The sequence below is a fragment of the Protopterus annectens genome, chromosome 11.part0 (assembly GCF_019279795.1).
Source record: "Protopterus annectens isolate FY-2018-M chromosome 11.part0, PAN1.0, whole genome shotgun sequence".
Lineage (NCBI taxonomy): Eukaryota > Metazoa > Chordata > Ceratodontiformes > Protopteridae > Protopterus > Protopterus annectens.
This window is the reverse complement of record NC_056745.1, coordinates 1362329987-1362348874: the sequence shown is the minus strand read 5'-3', so window position 1 is coordinate 1362348874 and position 18888 is coordinate 1362329987.

Sequence of the window (18888 nt, the reverse complement as noted above, 5' to 3'; positions counted from 1 at the left end):
ATACTCAATTATCATGTCACATGATCTATGATGTATCCATTAACCAAATACTTTCTAATTTTCATATATTAATCATGTCATAATTTAAAAACGTTTCTACACAGAATAGTCACTTAATAATTGCATAAAATATATGTATAATACATATACAAGACATAAAAATATTCTACTTGAGCTGCAAAAAGCATTTTATGTTAATGATGTCATTTAGACCTGGTGCGCGATCTACAGCCAGGTGAATTTGCCACAGTGTTTCCTTACATTCCAACCAAGTTTTATAATCACCAGAGAACATATCTTGACTAACACTATCCAAGGCAGAAAATGCAAACTTTTTGAACTTAGTGCAAACAGTGGCATGTTTTGCCAAAGCATTAGTGTGTTCCCCCTTCTTTATTGCCAACAGATGTTCATAAATTCGTCTTTTCAGACACCTAACAGTTTTTCCAATATAATAACTTGAACATGAAGTGCACTGTGCAACATGCACAACCATTTCACTTTTACACGTGTAATATTCCTTAGTCCAAAAAGTTTTGCTGTGACTAAAAGTAACTGAAGACATATTACTAATATACCTACACTGTCTGCAGGTGTTACAAGCGTAACTGCCTTTCTTATGTACAGAAACCATTTTCATATCACTGTTTGAATTTGAACTCTGTTCCAATAAACTCTTGATGTTAATAACTTTTTTGTACGTAAATAAAGGCCGTAAGCCGACAATTTTTACTAACTCAGAATTACCTATGAGAATTTTCCAATTATCACTAATTATTTCTCTTATAGACCACATTTCATTAGTTATAGGTAGTGGAAATTAACAGAAAAAAAATATTTTTACTGTTCAAAAGTTCAGTGTTACTCTGATCTTCTATTGTTGTAACACAAATGGTGCAGTCTCTTAAAATTGGACTTGCCTTTCCTTTTCTTAAAGCCAAAACTTTTCTTTCTATCCTTTGCAACCACTGTTTTTCATACCCTCTAACCTCAAATAAACTTCTCAAAAATTCTACTTCTTTAAGGAAAATTGTGTCCTTAGAGGTTAACCTACTTAGCCTAATAAGCTGTCCCTTCACCACTCCTTTCTTCATATGTGGTGGGTGAAGGCTTTCTTTATGTAGGTACTGGTTAGCAAAAACTGACTTTCTGTGTATTTTACTAGTAAACTGCTTACACTGAAAATGCCGCTGTTTGCACTAATTTCAAAAAAGTTTGTATTTTCTGTCTTGGATAGTGTTAGTCAAGATATGTTCTCTGGTGATTATAAAACTTAGTTTGAATGTAAGGAAACACCGTGGCAAATTCACCAGGCTGCGGAACGCGCACCAAGTCTAAATGACATCATTAACATAAAATGCTTTTTGCAGCTCAAGTAGAATATTTTTATGTATTGTGTATATATATATATATATATATATATATATATATATATATATATATATATTATACATATATTTTATGTAATTATTAAGTGACTATTGTGTGTAGAAACATTTTTAAATTATGACATGATTAATATATGAAAATTAGAAAGTATTTGGTTAATGGATACATCATAGATCATGTGACATGATAATTGAGTATTTAAATTATTTTTTTGGGTGGATGGATGTTTTCTGAGGAAGTTCACAGTTATTAAAGTGAATGAAAGCTTATTTTTGGTGTCCATGCTTTCATGTGGAATTGGTTGGCGTTCCAGCCTTTTTAATTTTTATCTGTATATACAAAATTACTAACAAATGCAATATGCAATAAATTAGTTTACTGGCTTTTAACTTTCTTTTCTTTTATTCAAAGGTCTTCAGTATTTATCTCTTTCCGGCTATGTTTTCACATGGGTTTGCAAAGAGTAATGTTACTTCTGTGTTGTTTAAATAGACAATATTGTAGTCTATTTACTTCCTTTTTTAAGATGTCTTTGTTGCCTTATTAGCTGGCAACCAATAAAACTGCAGTTCTAAACGCAAGTAATTATAGGTCTCATGGGCCAGGATTCTCTAAACTACAATAGGAAGGCCAGCATTGTGGTACATCTAACTAGTTTTGTGGCAATAGATGTTTTGGCCCTGACTATGGTTTAGATAATCTGGGTTTGATGAGCAAATAAAGCACTGAGGAAGCTTCCCAGAGTAGCACAGGAGTAAGTGGCTGAGTTCAATCATCCATCTGAGGAGAGGTGTACTGGAGGGAGAAGAAGTCCTTCTACCACAGGAGTGCCATATAGGGGAAGGCAGTATGGTATTCCCCTGCACAGGGCCTCATAGACAGAAGCCTGACTCAAGAGTATAGATAGACAGAGATAGATAGATAGATAGATAGATAGATAGATAGATAGATAGATAGATAGATATCAATAGATATCTGTATCTGTATCTACTTCTGTGTGTGTGTATGTGTGTATATATATATATATATATATATATATATATATATATATATATATAGTCTACATTATATGAATGAAAGTTCATATAATCAATTGCTCTATCGAGCGAAAATCCCAGAAATCGAGATGCATGCTGTGGGATTGTAGTACAGTGAAGATTGGAGTATTTGCCTTTTTCTCACTGTGGTGCGATCTTGGAGTTGGAATATATATTTAGTGGGGGAATATTGTTTTCGGTTTCCAGGATTTTCGCTCATTAGAGTGATCGATTATATGAATTTTCGTTCATATAATATAGACCCTATATATATATATATATATATATATATATATATATATATATATATATATATATATACACACACACACACATATACGCACACACACTGACACACACACACACACACACACACACACACACACACACACACACACACACTTCATTCAGGTGAGTGAGAGCACAGAACAATGTATTTATAACAGCTCAGACTGGCCAGGCATTACTATTTGCTCACTGCCCAACAGATGATAAGAGCATTAAAGAATCTTTTAACTTTTTGCTGCATTATGACTATGGCTCTTAGCTCTCACCACTACCTTCTGCTATATTCGTTTTCATTGTACAGTGCATCACAAACTGCATGCCTCACTGGAGACCTTGCACAAGTTTGTTCTCTATTGATATGCACTCAAAAAACATGTTACCAAACCATTTATCTATGTCTGCTTTAAACACTTCTGGGCTAGAAGCCTTTCTAATCACTAAAGGTAATTCATTCCAGTGCTTCCCAGTCCTACAATTAAATTATATTTTCCCTTGAAGAGTGTTGCATATTGCCATATTCACATGGAAACAATAAATCCTATCCCATGAGTATCTGATAATAAGTCATTATCCATGCATCAGACTTTCCTGGTAAACAAATGTTAAATAAATTTAGAGATTGGAGTCAGATCTCCTCTTACTAGTCTGATACTAGGAATATAACAGTCAATAGGTGAGTAGTTATGATCATAAAAATATATCCCAAAATTATGAATTAGTCTTATATTTCATATCTCCTTATCAATTCCAAATATTTAACTCCCTAATAACGACTAGATAATTAGCTTCATAACATTTCAATATGGGAATACTATCCTATGTCTAGATAGGCTTTCTGGTTTAGTAACTTCCCATAAAACACACAAATGATCACCCCAATTCAATTCAGCTTTTTTTAACAATAACTGTTATGCTGTCCTTAATCCAGACAGTATCCAGATCCTTATTTTTTCTAGCTAGTTCCTTCACTTACTGAATATATCTAAACTCAGTGCTGGTTCTAACAATAGAAGAAATGCTATTACTTTTAGTTTGTATGAGTCCCCCATTTCATGTATGGAGTGTTTGAAATCTTCTGTAGTTAAAACATGAGCTTGTTTAAAACATCTTTTCAATGATGCACATAATCCTCCCAGTTTATTTCTGGATGTCTATAAAAAGGGCCACTGACCATTTTGATTAACCCTCATCAATGCAAACCTTAATCATTTCTGATATCAGGAGCAGACAGGAATGAACAGGCTGACTGGGTCATGGCTAGGGGGTGGGAGAGATGAGGGGCCCAACAAATTTGAAATAAGAAATACTGTAGTAAATCTTCCATACTTATTAGACAGTTACATATCTGTAACCATTATTTTACAACTGTATGTAGTTTCTGTATCTAAGCAATGATGCCACCTGTTTCACTACCATTTTAATAACATATCTACTAATCTCATGAGCTGCTCTTTATATTCTCATTCAACAATGTAGCAAACAATATACATGATAAGTGGTTTATTATTTCAGGTTTTCTTCCCAGTTCTGATTGACATGCAGTATCCCACAATACTGATGATATTACCACAAACATGATCCTTACCTTTTCATCTGAAAAATTAGCTACCTCATCAAAGTAGTATAAGATTATGCTTGGTAGAGCAGATGTTTTGTTGTTGAATTTTAACATATAACAATCAAGGTGATTTTTTTTTTACATTTACTAAATTGTTTGTCTAAAAGGCATACAGATTAATTTCATCATCACAACACTTATTTCAGGGTTTGTTTTCTGTGAACTTTTCTAGTGAAATCAGGATGAACCAAATCAAAAGTAGATGTCATTTCACTCCTGTTATCATCTCAGTGGGTAACAGTCCATTTACTGAATGTGACATACTTTAGTAATTAAATAAAGATCTAGCTATTCTTGTTTCAAGAGACTCATTCTTCACTTTTTCACTTACTCTTTGAATGTTGGTGATGTTTGTTCTACTAATTCATTCAGTGAATAATGACAACACAGAATTAATGTGAATAATTCCATTCTTCCTCACAAATTTGTACCTATAATAGATGGCAGGTTATCCAATCATCTTTTATATATTTTATGGATACTATGAAAAATGTCCCAAAGTTTTCTATTGCTGTTCCTGAAAACAGCACAATTCCCTTGAATTACTTCAGATGAATTTGACTGTAGGTAAGACCCCTCTTCAGGTCATTGCCAGCTATAAGACCCCATCCATGAATCAAGACATCCACTTAGCCTACTTGGATCTACTTGAGTCAATCAAGATGCAACCAAACACCCTGGATTTGTGTGACTTTAATTACCCATCCATAGACTAGGTAAATTATGTGTTCTAACTCACTTGCCCAAAGGTTCCCGGACTTCTTAACTCCAGTGATCTGGACCAGCTGGTTGACACACCGATAAGGGGCTCAAACATCCTGGAACTGGTGGTCACCATCATTAGAGACCGCTGCACTAACCCCAGTGTGTGGCCATCCCTGGTCAGATCTGATCACAAATCAGTCTTGGTAGAAGTAACTATAACACAAGACCTCCATTAGCAACAACTAGATTAAAAAACTTCTCCAAGGCCGATTACAACGTTTTACATGACGGCATAAATAGCTTCATAGTCCTTCCCCCCACTGATGGAACAGATACCTCTGCTGAGTTATACACCAATGCTTTATACAAGCACCTGTACAATTGTATTGACTCTGCCGTACCTGACAGAACCAAAGCAGGATCTTCAAGAAAAACAAACCTGCCTGGTGGACAACCATTATTAATAGGCTATACACTAGGAGAAAGAAATTGTTGTCTAAGAGCAGGAAGGAATGGTCTCAATACTGGAAACACTCTCTCTCAACTTAAACAAGCAAATAAGACTCCTAGTGAAGTCCTCCAAAGCTAACTACAAATCCAAATTAGTTTCCCTATGGACAATCACAAGGCATTCTTTAGTTACATCTGTAACCTCAAAGGTAAGGCCTAGATTTGCGCTGAACTCATAGTTAATGATACTACATATATAGAACCTGTGGATATAGCAATCCTGCAGGCTGACAGGTTCAGTGAAAACTTCACTCCCCTGTCCCCGACTGATATACCCCAAAGCATCCCTAACACCTACCCCCCACCTAGTATCTCTGAGGAGAAGGTCTTAAATGCCCTCTTCAAGGCCAAATACTCAGCCTCTATGGGACCAGCCAACATCCTGGGATGTATTCTACATGGGTTAAAACAGGAATTAGCATCACCATTGAGCATGCTGTTCAATCACAGCCTAAGCACTGGAATGGAAAACAGCTACTGTCATCCCTTTGCACAAAGGGGGGTGCATCCACGGACCCCAGGAACTGTACACCCCATTAGCCTGACCAGTCTTATCTGAAAGGCCATGGAATGAATCATCATGGGCCTTATTAACAAAGATATAGGAAGTCTCCAAATGCTTGACCCCACCCAGTTTGGCTTTGCCAAGGGGAGATCATGCCTGTTAAACTTGGTGGACTTCTTTGAGACAGTCACCAAAGCCCTAGACAAGGGCAAATCTGTGCATACAGCCTACCTAGACTTAGCCAAGGCCTTTGTAACAATCCCTCACTCAGGCATCATTGATAAACTCACCTAGCTGGGTATCAACCCATATATTTTCAGGTGTGTTGCAAACTGGCTCACTGATAGAAATCATATGGTCAAAATAGGGGACTCCATCTCCACCAGCAAATCCATAGCCAGAGGTGTTCCACAGGGATTGGTACTGGAACCCCTACTGTTCAGAATCTAATTCTCCAAAGTACAGGCTAAAACTAAAGGACTGTGGCTGACAAAGTTTGCTGATGACTGTAAACTGTGAGCAATCATTGAAACCCCTAGTGATGTCAACATCCTGCAAGAAGGTCTTATGCAGACTAATGACTGATGCCAAAGTTATGGTCTTAAACTTAATACAAAAAAATGCCTTATCATTCTCTTTGGCAAGGATAGTGTTCCTGCAAACTACCACATCAATAGCAATACCCTAAGCACACAGTCAGTGGTGAGAGATCTAGGCATGCAGATTGACAGCAACTTTAACTGCAATCACCATGTCTCTACAGTGGTAAGAAGGGCATTTTATATTGCTTCTCTCGTAAGTAAGGGCATTGCCTCCAGAAAAAAAGAGGTTATAATCCCCTGTACTCTCCCCTCATCAGGCCAATAATAGAGTACAATGCTCCCTTTAGTATGTTCCTTTCCAAACACCTGCAGCCATTGGAGAGACTACAAAGGTTCCTTATAAAGAAAATACAGGGTCTTCAAGATCTGTCTTATGCGGACAGACTGAAATCATTGTCACTTTACTGTGTCATACAGACTGCTCAGAGGTGACCTGTGCCTTGCATATAGAGCAATGTCTGACCCAGCTTTGATGGAAATGCTGCACATTCGCAAGTCAAATGGCACATGGGTCACTCGCTCAAAGGACCTTAACCTGGTATGTGACATCAACAGAACTTGCTGGAGAGACAGATTTGTCTCACAGAAGGTGCCCCACCTTTGGAACAAGCTTATTATTCATGTTAAACAAAGCACTTTGTTGGTCCTATTTAAGCACAATTTGGATGTTTGGATGGATAACTGGAAATTCATCCTGGGGGTTCCACCTGTGTCTCTTTATGGGAAATAGGTGCTGATTTTATTGTCTGCTTGAACCAAACACCCTTGGGAACACAGATTGAACTTGGTTAGGCTTGTAAGAGCCCTGGGGCTGTTAGCCTAGTAACCTCCGATGATCCACATTATTGTAATATAAATAACCATCAAATTCAAATAAGTTCCTGTTATGACTAGAGACATCACTATAAGAAATATATCAGCAAAATGACATATTTTGCATGGTTTCTCTGGAAATTTCTACAGATAAAGGGGAACAGTAACAAGCCATTTTCAGTGTTCATGCCACACCATAACTGGCTACTATCTTCTCAGTATATTATAATCCATATATGGGCCACTCCACATAACTTTTTCAAAACTTTCATGCGAATTATACCATATCTCCTGCTCTATTGTCCAACCCTGCTCCCCAAATAGAGAGCACAGAATTGGGGACTATGCTTACTATTTCTAAATCTGATAACTCAGCAGGTAACTTACTTTTTCACAAACTGTGTTCTAAAAGCATGGAACTCCATTCCACTCTGTACAAATTAAGCATCCTAAACTCATAGGACTTATAGCACTTATAGCAGTATCTGCTGAGTGTATGGTCATGCTCCTGATCATCTCATGTTTAAATCAACTTAGCTTAACCCATCCTAAGAATTACAACTCACAAACTTCTACTTTCCAGTTCAATCAAATGTCATACATCACGTTACTTCAATGTTCTATTTCCACGTGCCACTCTAGTCTCACCTCGCTATGTCTTCGCAAGACATCCTTATACTCTCTACCATCCCCCATCCATCTCCTTCTCTCACTTGTAACACTCACTGTTTCTAATCTGCATTTATTTTCTTTTTTCTTCTTTCCCCATCACATGATTTTTTTGCTTATATTTTCGTCTTTTCCTTTTTCCTTACCTTTTTCACCCTACCCCCTCTTTTGCAGCTGGGAGCCTAAATAACCTACCTCTCAGTTGTTTTTCAGCAGCTTATATAGCGTAATGATTACTCCTTTTATTTTTTCATCTAATAGTTTGCACTCCTCATATTTTTTCCTTCTTAGTATAAATATAGCTTCATCATTTCAGTATTATAAGATTTTATCACAAAAGTACATCACCTTGCATTGCTGTTTTAAAATATGTTTTTCTTTCTCTTAGACTTTCATAAGGGTCATTTGCATATATCCCATGGGCCTCTGATTCAAGAGGTTTGAGAGGTCACTCATTGGACATTCCAGCTTGGCTAGAGTTTTCATTTAGTTTTTACAGATTGTTTTCTCTTAGACTTTGTACGATTATCTTTCATGACTCTGTTGCTTCATAACGCTTAACAACTGTAATCACTAACTATTAATTGTATTTTTGTACTGGAGATTTTTCTCCCTGGTCTCCACTGAAAAGAGTTTTTTTAGACCCATTTGGAATAACCTGGTAAACAAATGCCAATAAATAAATACATAAATAATGACACTCGTCATTAATTTAACACCATTTGTCTGGCTTGTGGTAGGATTAGCACTCTTGTCAAAAAGATGAAACAATTTTTCTTCTGGGCTTATCTTTTCCTGACATCAAAGGTCACAATACCAGTTGTCAATGATCTGAAATAGTCTCTTAATGTATTCTTGGGTTCTGATTATCACTAAATTCTATACCAATGTGTGGTTTACTTTTTGCATCTCTCATGTCAGAATTGAAATGATCTGTCATGACTTTTTCCTCTGATGGAACAGCATTCTTATTATGAGGTAGTTATAACCTGTTCAAACATCTATGTGACCATGATTGCTGCTGAGGCATAAACTATTCTTCACTGATGTGCTATCAGCAATATAGTCCATCTAGAATTCATGAAGAAAGCATTTGTGGTACGTGAGTGAATATCACTCAGTTTTAATTGTAACTCTGTTACCATATATAAATCTTATTTGTGGTATGATTTACATAGCAGTGAATCATAACATTTATATTTTCTCAGGAGAGTCTTCATTCATCAGGTCATTATTTTACAGTGAAGAACCCAGAAAAGGCAAATATTTCAACAATACTGATTTTTATACTGTATTATTTATTTAACATGAGCTGACTTTCAAAGTCTTAAAATGTTGCTGTTGTAGTCTTCAGTAGATGAAGGTGCTATTAATTGCCATGGTGTTGATGGATTTATATGTTTTCCCAAGGAAAGTAAACAGAGAATGTGAGTAAACTTACATTGCTGGTGCATTTAGTTAGTTTTACTGTTAAGTTTCAATGAACCAAGCCAACATAAAAGCAGGTACATTCTAGAGGATGTGGTAAAGTTTCACAAGCCCAGGCACCCATCAAGTAAACATGATTTTCACTTTGACTTATTAATCTTAAGAAAGGCTCATAGATCTGTCTATCTATCTATCTATCTATCTATCTATCTATCTATCTATCTATCTATCTATCTATCTATCTATCTGTCTGTCTGTCTATCTGTCTATATTTCTTTTCTTTCCATCTCTTTATCAATGTCTGTTATAAAAAGTTAAGAGCTTCTATAGTTTGAAAACTCAGTTATACTGAAAGTCTATGCATATAGTTCTTTATAATGTCATGTGGTCAAATTACAATATTTTAATGTAATGGGCGCTAGACTAAAAATATAGAATGAACATATGTAAAACTGAATACAAAAAGATCTGTTGTAATGTGTTGAAGTACCATAACAAAAATGCATTATAATATTTATTATTAATAATAAAAGACAGAAAATGCTTGTTTCTTGTAGTATTGGTAATACATATTTATCAGCTAAATGTCTAACAAGTAATGCATGTTAGCTTGTAAACACCAATAAAGAAGAAAAAGTGCCGTGTAAAACCAAAACCCAATCCTTCAGCACTACGAATGTCACCAAATAAGCACAAGCGGGCATAATCTTCCCAGAACAATTTTAATGCAGCAATAAAAGTCACGGTGGTGCAGCGGTTAGCGTTGTCGCCTCACAGCAAGAGGTTCTCCGGTTCAATCCTTGGCTGGGGTGCCTTCTGTGCGGAGTCTGCATGTCCTCTCTGTGGTCACGTGGGTTTCCTCCGGGTGCTCCGGTTTCCTCCCACATTCCAAAGACATGCAGTAGGTGGACTGGACACTCTAAATTGGCCCTAGGTGTGTGTGTGTGTGTGTGTGTGTGTGTGTGTGTGTGTGTGTGTGTGTGTGTGTGTGTGTGTGTGTGTGTGCCTTCTGTGGAAGGCTGGGTGCTGGGCTGGCAACTCGACACTGTAAAACTCCACTGCCAATCATGGGCAGACATGTGATCCGCTGTGGCGACCCCTAACTGGGAAAAGCCGAAAGAAGAAGAAGAATAAAGGCTCTCCAAAATGCATCAGTCCCCTTGTATACCCTCATCTAATTTAAACACACCAGTAAAAACCATTACATATGTTAAAATACTATATTCTAAAATTTTATCTGAATAAATATACCATATAATTGTTTAATGCATGTTAGTTTGTGTGTTTCAAACAAGTGTAATGTATCTAAGTTCCTTCTTTTATTTTTCTATATACTACTGTCTGCCAAAAAAATTATTCTGTGACAAATAGTAAAATGTTTAGTAAAAAGGACATGATTTGACAAGCTGAAAAAAATTACTTTAAAAGCTTAATCATATCATTTTGCTAAGAAACGAGAACTTAATTATGAATGAGGATCAGATGAAACCAAAAAGAAGTATATGTTATGTGCCATCCTTGTATTTGAAAATCTTGTAAAACAAAACATACACATTTATTTTATATGAGCCATGAGTCCTAAAAATAATAATTTATATTGTTTTTGCTGTAACATTGCAGGGAAAGTGCTAATCATGATTTTATTTTTTTGTAATAGTAATACAAGCTGCATAACAGAGCAGATTATCAGGATTAGAATGTTTTATTGCACAATAAATGCAGCACTTTGAAGTGTTTAGTACCTCCAGACATCACAATAAAGCTGTTTAATGCTGCAAACGATAAAATGAATAATGCAATGATGTTAAAAATAAGACAGCTAAGAAAGATTAAGATTGTGAGAGTGGTAATTAGCACAGAATAAAACTAATGATTTATGCCTACTGTGTAATAACAATTAATTTCTGGACAATACTAAATGTATTAGAGGTATAAATGTTTGTCTGAAAATTAACATGTGACAATAGTGTGGAACTTTTATAATGGGATAGACTTCTAAAAAAAATAACATGATGAGGTTGTACAAGCAATGTGATCTGTAATGAGGTGGACTTTTACCTTGTTTATGTAATCACCAAGTATTACACATTTGGGCAAAAGATACTTGTGATAAAATCATTGGCTAATTTAGTGTAAAGTATGCTGGAGCTTGTTTTGAGCAGGCATTGTTTATTATACCAAAGGCATATTAAGATATGCAAACAAAGAAAAATTGTTATGTTAACAACTAAAAAAGAAGCGTACTGAACACGTTGCCAATTGATTTTTTGTTATTAGATAATAAAAATGTTAAGGACAGTAAAGGTTTCTTTGTTCAACTGTCTATGTCTTTTTTATTTTATTTTCAAATTTCTAGAATGATTTTTCATAGTCATTTTCATCTTATTTCAGTGTATTCCTTATGTCATTTTTTAGTACATGTCTTAACATTGTTTCTGCTAATGCTAGTCTGTTGGAAAACATGAAGGTACTTAATCAAATCTGTGTGACTATAATTATTTTTAACACCTTTATTGAATTATCTCTTAAGATAAAGGTAAACATTAAAGGTAAACATACATGTATATAAAAGAAAACAAACCATGTTAGCATGTCCACAGTTACAAATATTTATACATCACATATATTATTCTATACAATTATTATCAATTCAACTTTACGTAATTGGTCAATTACTGCCTTCCCTTAAACATCAATCCTCTTCCAAAATATTATTCTGCATGTATTGTTCCCACAATTTCCATTTTTTTCTATGTAATTTGCTCCTACCCTTTTCTATATATTTATTTATTTGCCATTTGTTAACTGGCTTGGTCTGGCCGGGCAGGTGCCCCTTTTTCAGCAGAGACCCGAGGAGAAAAACTCCACAGTATACAGTTTACAATTAGTTACATATGTCAAATGTCCACAGTACGTATTAAGCAACTTTATTTACAAATGTGATTTACAAAAGTTTACAAATTTGATAAAGAGTATGCAAAAAGGAAGAAGAGTGTAGATATTGAGCAAAAGATATAAAGAGAGAAATCTTGGTTGTGTTAGCCTTTCTTGAGAAGGTATATTTACTGATGAAAACATAAGTTGTTGCCTACAGTTGAATATGGCTGTTAGATGGGAGAATGACAGAAGAGGGAGGAAGGCCAGTCTTTCTAGTAGCATCAAGTCAAGACCAGAAAGAAGAGGTTGGGGAAACAAAGGGAAAGATGAGGGTGGGAGTTATAAAGGTACAGAGAAAGGAGGTGGAAAAGTTTACAGTTAGGTGAGTGGGGTATAGGGGATGGAAACTGGGGTATTATAGGTATGGATGGCAGGGGAGGGTAGCAAGGTAGGGAGAACTCAAGTGGGGTCATAACAGGGACAGTACCAGGAGCTACTTAAGTATATCCACTTCCAGTTCTTTTATCTCTTTAACAATATTCACTCCTTCAAATACAGTTGGCTTAGACTTTGATTTACATTTTCTAGTAATTGCTTTTTGGTATCTACCAGAATTAAACTTAACAAGGCCTTACTATGTCTAGGTAATTCATATCCTGCATCCAGCTCAACCAATATTTCTGACAGTTTCTGTAGGGAATTTTTTAAGTCTGCCAACTTAGTACACTCCCAAAACATATGTTCCCAGTTACCTTTTTCTTCCCCATCATACCAATTCTATGAAAGTCCATATAAAGCAAAGAAATATGGAAATCAAGAAAAGGTGCAAATGGAAATATTTATGGAAGAATTAAATATGCCAAGGTTAGAGATAGTAGAGGCTCAATTACTAACAGGATAGAAGGAGATGAGATAAAAATGGTGATGTATACCCGATCTTCAGGAAAGTCCCCAGGAATAGATGGTATTCCTGTGGAAGTTTGGAAGCCAGGAGGGAAAAACTGACAAAGATCTGGAAGGTTTTGTTTAACAGTATTTTAAGAGGAGGAGAAGCACCAACTTCCAGGAAGAAAGCAGTGTTAGATGTAATACCTAAAGAGGGTAAAGATCCAACAGATCCAGCTTCATACAGGCCCATTTCAATATTAAACAATGATTATAAAGTGTTTATGTCTATAATGGCTAAAAAAATGGCAAAAGTGAAGCAGACATTGAAAGATATGGATCAATGTGGTTTTGTGGAGGGGAGGCAAACATTTGACAATGTTAACAGAACACTGATGATCCAGATAGAAGCAGAAAGTAAGACGATACCACTGTTGTTTGTTGGTCTCGATGCAGTGAAAGTGTTTGACAGAATATGCTGGGACTTCATGAGCAGAGCAGTGGAAACATTTGCATTCCCTGATAAAATTTTAAGGTTGATTAGGAGACTATATATGGGATCAGAGGTGAAAATTAAAGTGGGTGGGGTCCTCTCTGATAATCTCTGCTTGAGCAGAGGAAAATCTCCGCTTGAGCAGAGGAACTAAGCAGGGGTGTCCTCTATCTCTGTTGTTATTTGCATTATATTTAGAACCACTGACTAAGAAAATAAGGGACCCAGAAATTCAAGGATATAATTGGTGTGATGGTCAAGAAAATCTGTCTCTGTTTGCAGAAGACATTATTTTATACCTGACAAAACCAGAAAGAGACATTATAGTGTTGTGAAACATATTGAGACAGTTTGAAATCTTTTCAGGATACAAAATGAATGAAGCTAAAACAAAAGCAGTAACAGTAAAGTATGTACCCACATACAAATTGGTTCAGCAATATCCATACTTATGGGGACATGATAAAATAAAGTATTTAGGAGTATGGATCAAAAATTATCCTGGTGTGGCAGCTAAGGATATGTGGGAAGAGACTAAACAAATGATAATACAAAAACTGAGAAAATGGAAGCACTGTTATATGGATACTGATAGTAAGATACAAACAGTTAAATCTTTTAAGTTCCTTTAATTTTATACAAAGGTCAGGTATACTTAAACAGAGGAGAATCTGTGAATAGCAATTATTAAAGAGCTGAAGGATTTTATCTGAGAGGAAGATGGCAAGACTCAAGTGGGATAAGCTTATTCTTCCAATACAACAGGGAGGATTTTGATTACCTGATTTAAAGTGGTATTTTAGAGCAACTCACTTAATGCTCCTATACATAGCACAAGCAAAAAACTATAATTCAAAGTAGAAAGAGATGATGATGAAACAGGGGGGAAGCTTGAGAAACAAGGAGAGAGTGGGATTTTGGATGCAAACCTTTAAGAAGAAGAAGAAGAATCATGCAGAATTTTATATTTGCAAAAAATATACCAAGAACTAAGCCAACATGGGAATGGAGAAAGGACATTCTGCCGATAAGGATGTCTGCAATTAGGGATACAAATAATAGGTAAGAGGGGCTGGAATTTATTGGAGAAAACTGGCAAAGGAACCAAGGTATAACTAATAAGTAGGGAGGAATAGATAATAGAATGGGAAGATGCCAATAACTTATTTGGATTGTAGGTTAGAGATTGCCTTCCCTATCAAGGACTGATATCAAACTATAGGCAAAGAGAAAGAACTAGGGGGATCCAAAGTGAAAGACCAGCAGTGGTAAAGTTTTTAATAGAATCTAGAACAGAAGTTGCCATTAAGAAAGGAATAATTAGTAGAACATACAAAATATTACATGATTACTATAAGAATCAATCAGAGGAGATTAGAAAGGATTGAGATGAGATTGGGTAAGCAATTCACAAAGAAACAGTAAGGGATATATGTGTCTACCAAATATGCAACACTGTCTAGAAGATTTAGGATCTCTGCTTGGAAGTGTTTACACAGGTATTTTTATACCAAAAGTAGACTCCAAAGAATTTTTCCTCAGGTAGACAGCAAATGTTGGAGGTGCAATGTGGAAGAAGGCGGTAACTGGGAATACATTTTCTGGGACTGTAGTGAGTTGGCATACTTTAAAAATTCTCTGCAGACTGCTCTGTTAGAGATGCTGGGTGAGCAAACTGGTGTAACTAAGAAAATTATTATTTTTTTAGCTATGATACAGAATCAGAATTGCTTAGATATACTAAGGCCTTGATAAGTCCAATTATGATGGCTGACAAAAAAGCAATTACTAGAAAATGGAAATCAAAGTCTAAACCAACTTTACTAGAAGTAGCAAAGATACCAACAGAGATAAAACAACTGGAATTGGAATATTTAGAAAAGGGCAAGAGCAAATTACAAGAAAGGTGGGAAGTGTGGGATCAATACATGCAGAGGAGGAACGAGGTTTAAAAGAAGGCAGGAATTGAATTAGCTATGTAATAGTTGTCTGACAATTACTGGATATATTATAAGTGATATATAATGTTTGCAGCTACAGTTGTGTCAGCACAGTTTGTAAAGTATAATGTGTGCAACTAAGACTGTGTCGGTATGGTTTATTTTCATTTTTATAAATGTAGGATTGCCTATGTCATACATGATAATTTAATAAAGATGTTTCTTGTTTTGAAAAAAAATAAAATAAAAAAGATCCTTGCCATAGCAGATGACAGAAATGGGGGAAAGAAGATAGAAAACAGGTGAACTATAAGGGAAATACACAAAGCGCTACAGTAAGAAGAACAACAAGTGGGTCAAGGCAGAAAACCAGCAGAAGACGAGAATCTGATAGTGAATGCAGGAGAAGCAGGGAGAGAGAGCTACAAGAAACAGAACAAAAGGAACAGAGCTCTAAAAAGTAGACACTGTAACTGAAGCCTCAGTGGATTTAGATCCCCAGTGTTGAAACCGGAGGGCCAGAGCAGGGTATATAGGTCAAAAGATGAGGGAAGAAATGCAAAATGAAATAGTGACAGGAAAATATGACCAAAGAAGGAGGCCAAGAGGAGGAAAGACATCATAAACCGGACAGCCTGGTCATACAGGGAGAGAGTAGGAATGCAAGGCAATACAAGAGAAGAAAATTTGTGGATATACTCAGTAAACTTCATTATATACAGGCAATGGGTTCTGAGTGACTAAAGTTACGGAAGTCACAGAAAGAAGGATAAATGAGACTGAAAAGGACTAATGAGATTTGTGAACATGAGTCCCTACTTAAAGATAAGGATTTTTGTTAATGCATTGTGCTCTGAAAGTAACAGAAAAGTACTGGATAAATGGAGAGGAACAAACAGGCAATTTGCTGTTGCAAGGTCTTTCCTATGATGCACCAGTTCTGAATGAAGACATGATAAAATCAGCAAGAAAAGCAGAGTAGTATTCCTGGAACTGAATTCATCCTCAAGTCTTGGTGAGTACTTTCATGTGATGGACCTTGTTTTCACAAAATTTGACTTGTAAGGTTGCAAGGAACCACCACGAACCACCATAAAATAAGCAAGTAATTTATTTGAAGAGAGAACAAGCGCTTTCACGCACTATCCCAGTGCACTTCCTCAGGAATTTGACCAAGACGCCAATAATATAGGGTCTATATTATATCATTGACCACTTAACTTGTCCAACACCTAAATGTCGACAGCTAAGAGTCGAAAACTTACAATGTCGAACGGCCAGTTAACAAATTCTTTCATCTGGAAAGAATTCGCTTGAACATGCCAAACTAACATAAACTTCCAAGCTGTAACAAAGTGATGGGCCTTCGACCCCCACACCCCCCAATGTGGAGGGACTGTGCCCTTCACACACCCCTAACTAAATATACCAACTCTAAGATCGCTCTACATTGGGGAAAAGGCAAATTCCCAATAATGGCCAAGTGAATTCTTTCCTGATGAAAGAATTTGCTTAACTGGCCATTCGACATTGTAAGTTTTCGACCTTTAGCTGTCAATGTTTAGGTGTTCGACAAGTTAAGCAGTCGATGATATAATATAGTCCCTAATATATAGACTGTATTTTATATGGCATATATCATGGACAGAGGGAGGTTAAAAAATAAAAAGAGACAGCTAGATGCACAAGTCCCAGGATAAAAAAAGTGCCCAGTCCTGGTATTCACACAGGTGCCAGGACTGTAAATAAATTAGTCTGTATAATCTTCAAGACATAGAAGCATTTCTACAATGGGGTTATTGCAAGCTCGGGAGGAAGATGGCCCTCCTGTTGTAGAAAGAAGCAGTAGTCCACAAAAAACACAAAAACTGACAGGCCAAAAAAGAGTCATAAAGATGATATAGTGGACTACTGAGGATAAGGAAGAAATTATGTATTGTTACTGTTATGCAAGAAGCCCAAATTTGTCAGATAAAAGATATTCAAAAAGATTAAGAGACATTAAAGGAAAGAAAAACACTTGCACAAGAGAAAACTGTCAAAAGCAACAGATGCAAATGTGTGTTCATTAATACAACAAATCCTTTAAAACAGTATACAGACCATGAAACTTTGGACCATTTGGAAAAAGAAGTGAAAGAGGAAGTGTAAAAATGTAATGAACAAAACCTACAGATATTTGGAGATGGGAAAGAAAAAGAGATCTGATATGGTGCAATATTTATGCAAATGAGAAAACCAAATCAAACTAATCAATACAAATAAAGCAGCTCCAAAGATATTTGAAGAAAAATATAGACAAAGTCACCCAGATATGGAAAATTTCACAATACAAAAAAATAAGATCACAAAGGGGGAACGTAGAACAGAGGAATATCAAAGTAGAAGTTAAACAAATAGAAGCTGAAGTTATGGAATGTGACATATCTCCTCTGGGCCAGTGATCAAGGAGCCTCAATCCTCACCACTGACACTAATGGGGAATGTTCACTTTGAGAAAAAAATAGACACACACAGCAGAGTTGAGTCTTCAGCCGGGTGTTCCAAGCAAAGTTCTCCACCACCCTCTGTATGAAATCACTGCTCTGTGTCCCTGTTCCAGGTAGCTGATGCACACACTCTTTCAGATTTGATTTTCACACACACACACACACACACACACACACACACACACACACACACACACACACACACACACACGCACACACACACACACACACACACACACACACACACACACACACACACACACACACACACACACACACACACATCTGGGAAAGGCTGGCACAGATTTACTCTCTATGCCTCCTCCACCCAGACTATGAGGTAGATACTACCACTAGAACACTTGAAAGTGAGGTACACTAAGGCTTTTACCAGGGTACCCAGTTATAATTAGTAAAATTAATACTTATATAAATGGTAGTGTTTCCAAGCAGCAAGACTTTCAGGAACATGAAGCTACAGTCCACCTATCCATTCATCCATCCTTAATCCCTTTTTCCCATTTTGCAGATGGGGTTGGGGTGCCACTTCAACAGTGACGATCATCTTGAGCCAAAGGTTACACCATTGGGTGTCTAGCTCTGCCATGGTAGTTCATTTGTACCACTTACTCACACACAC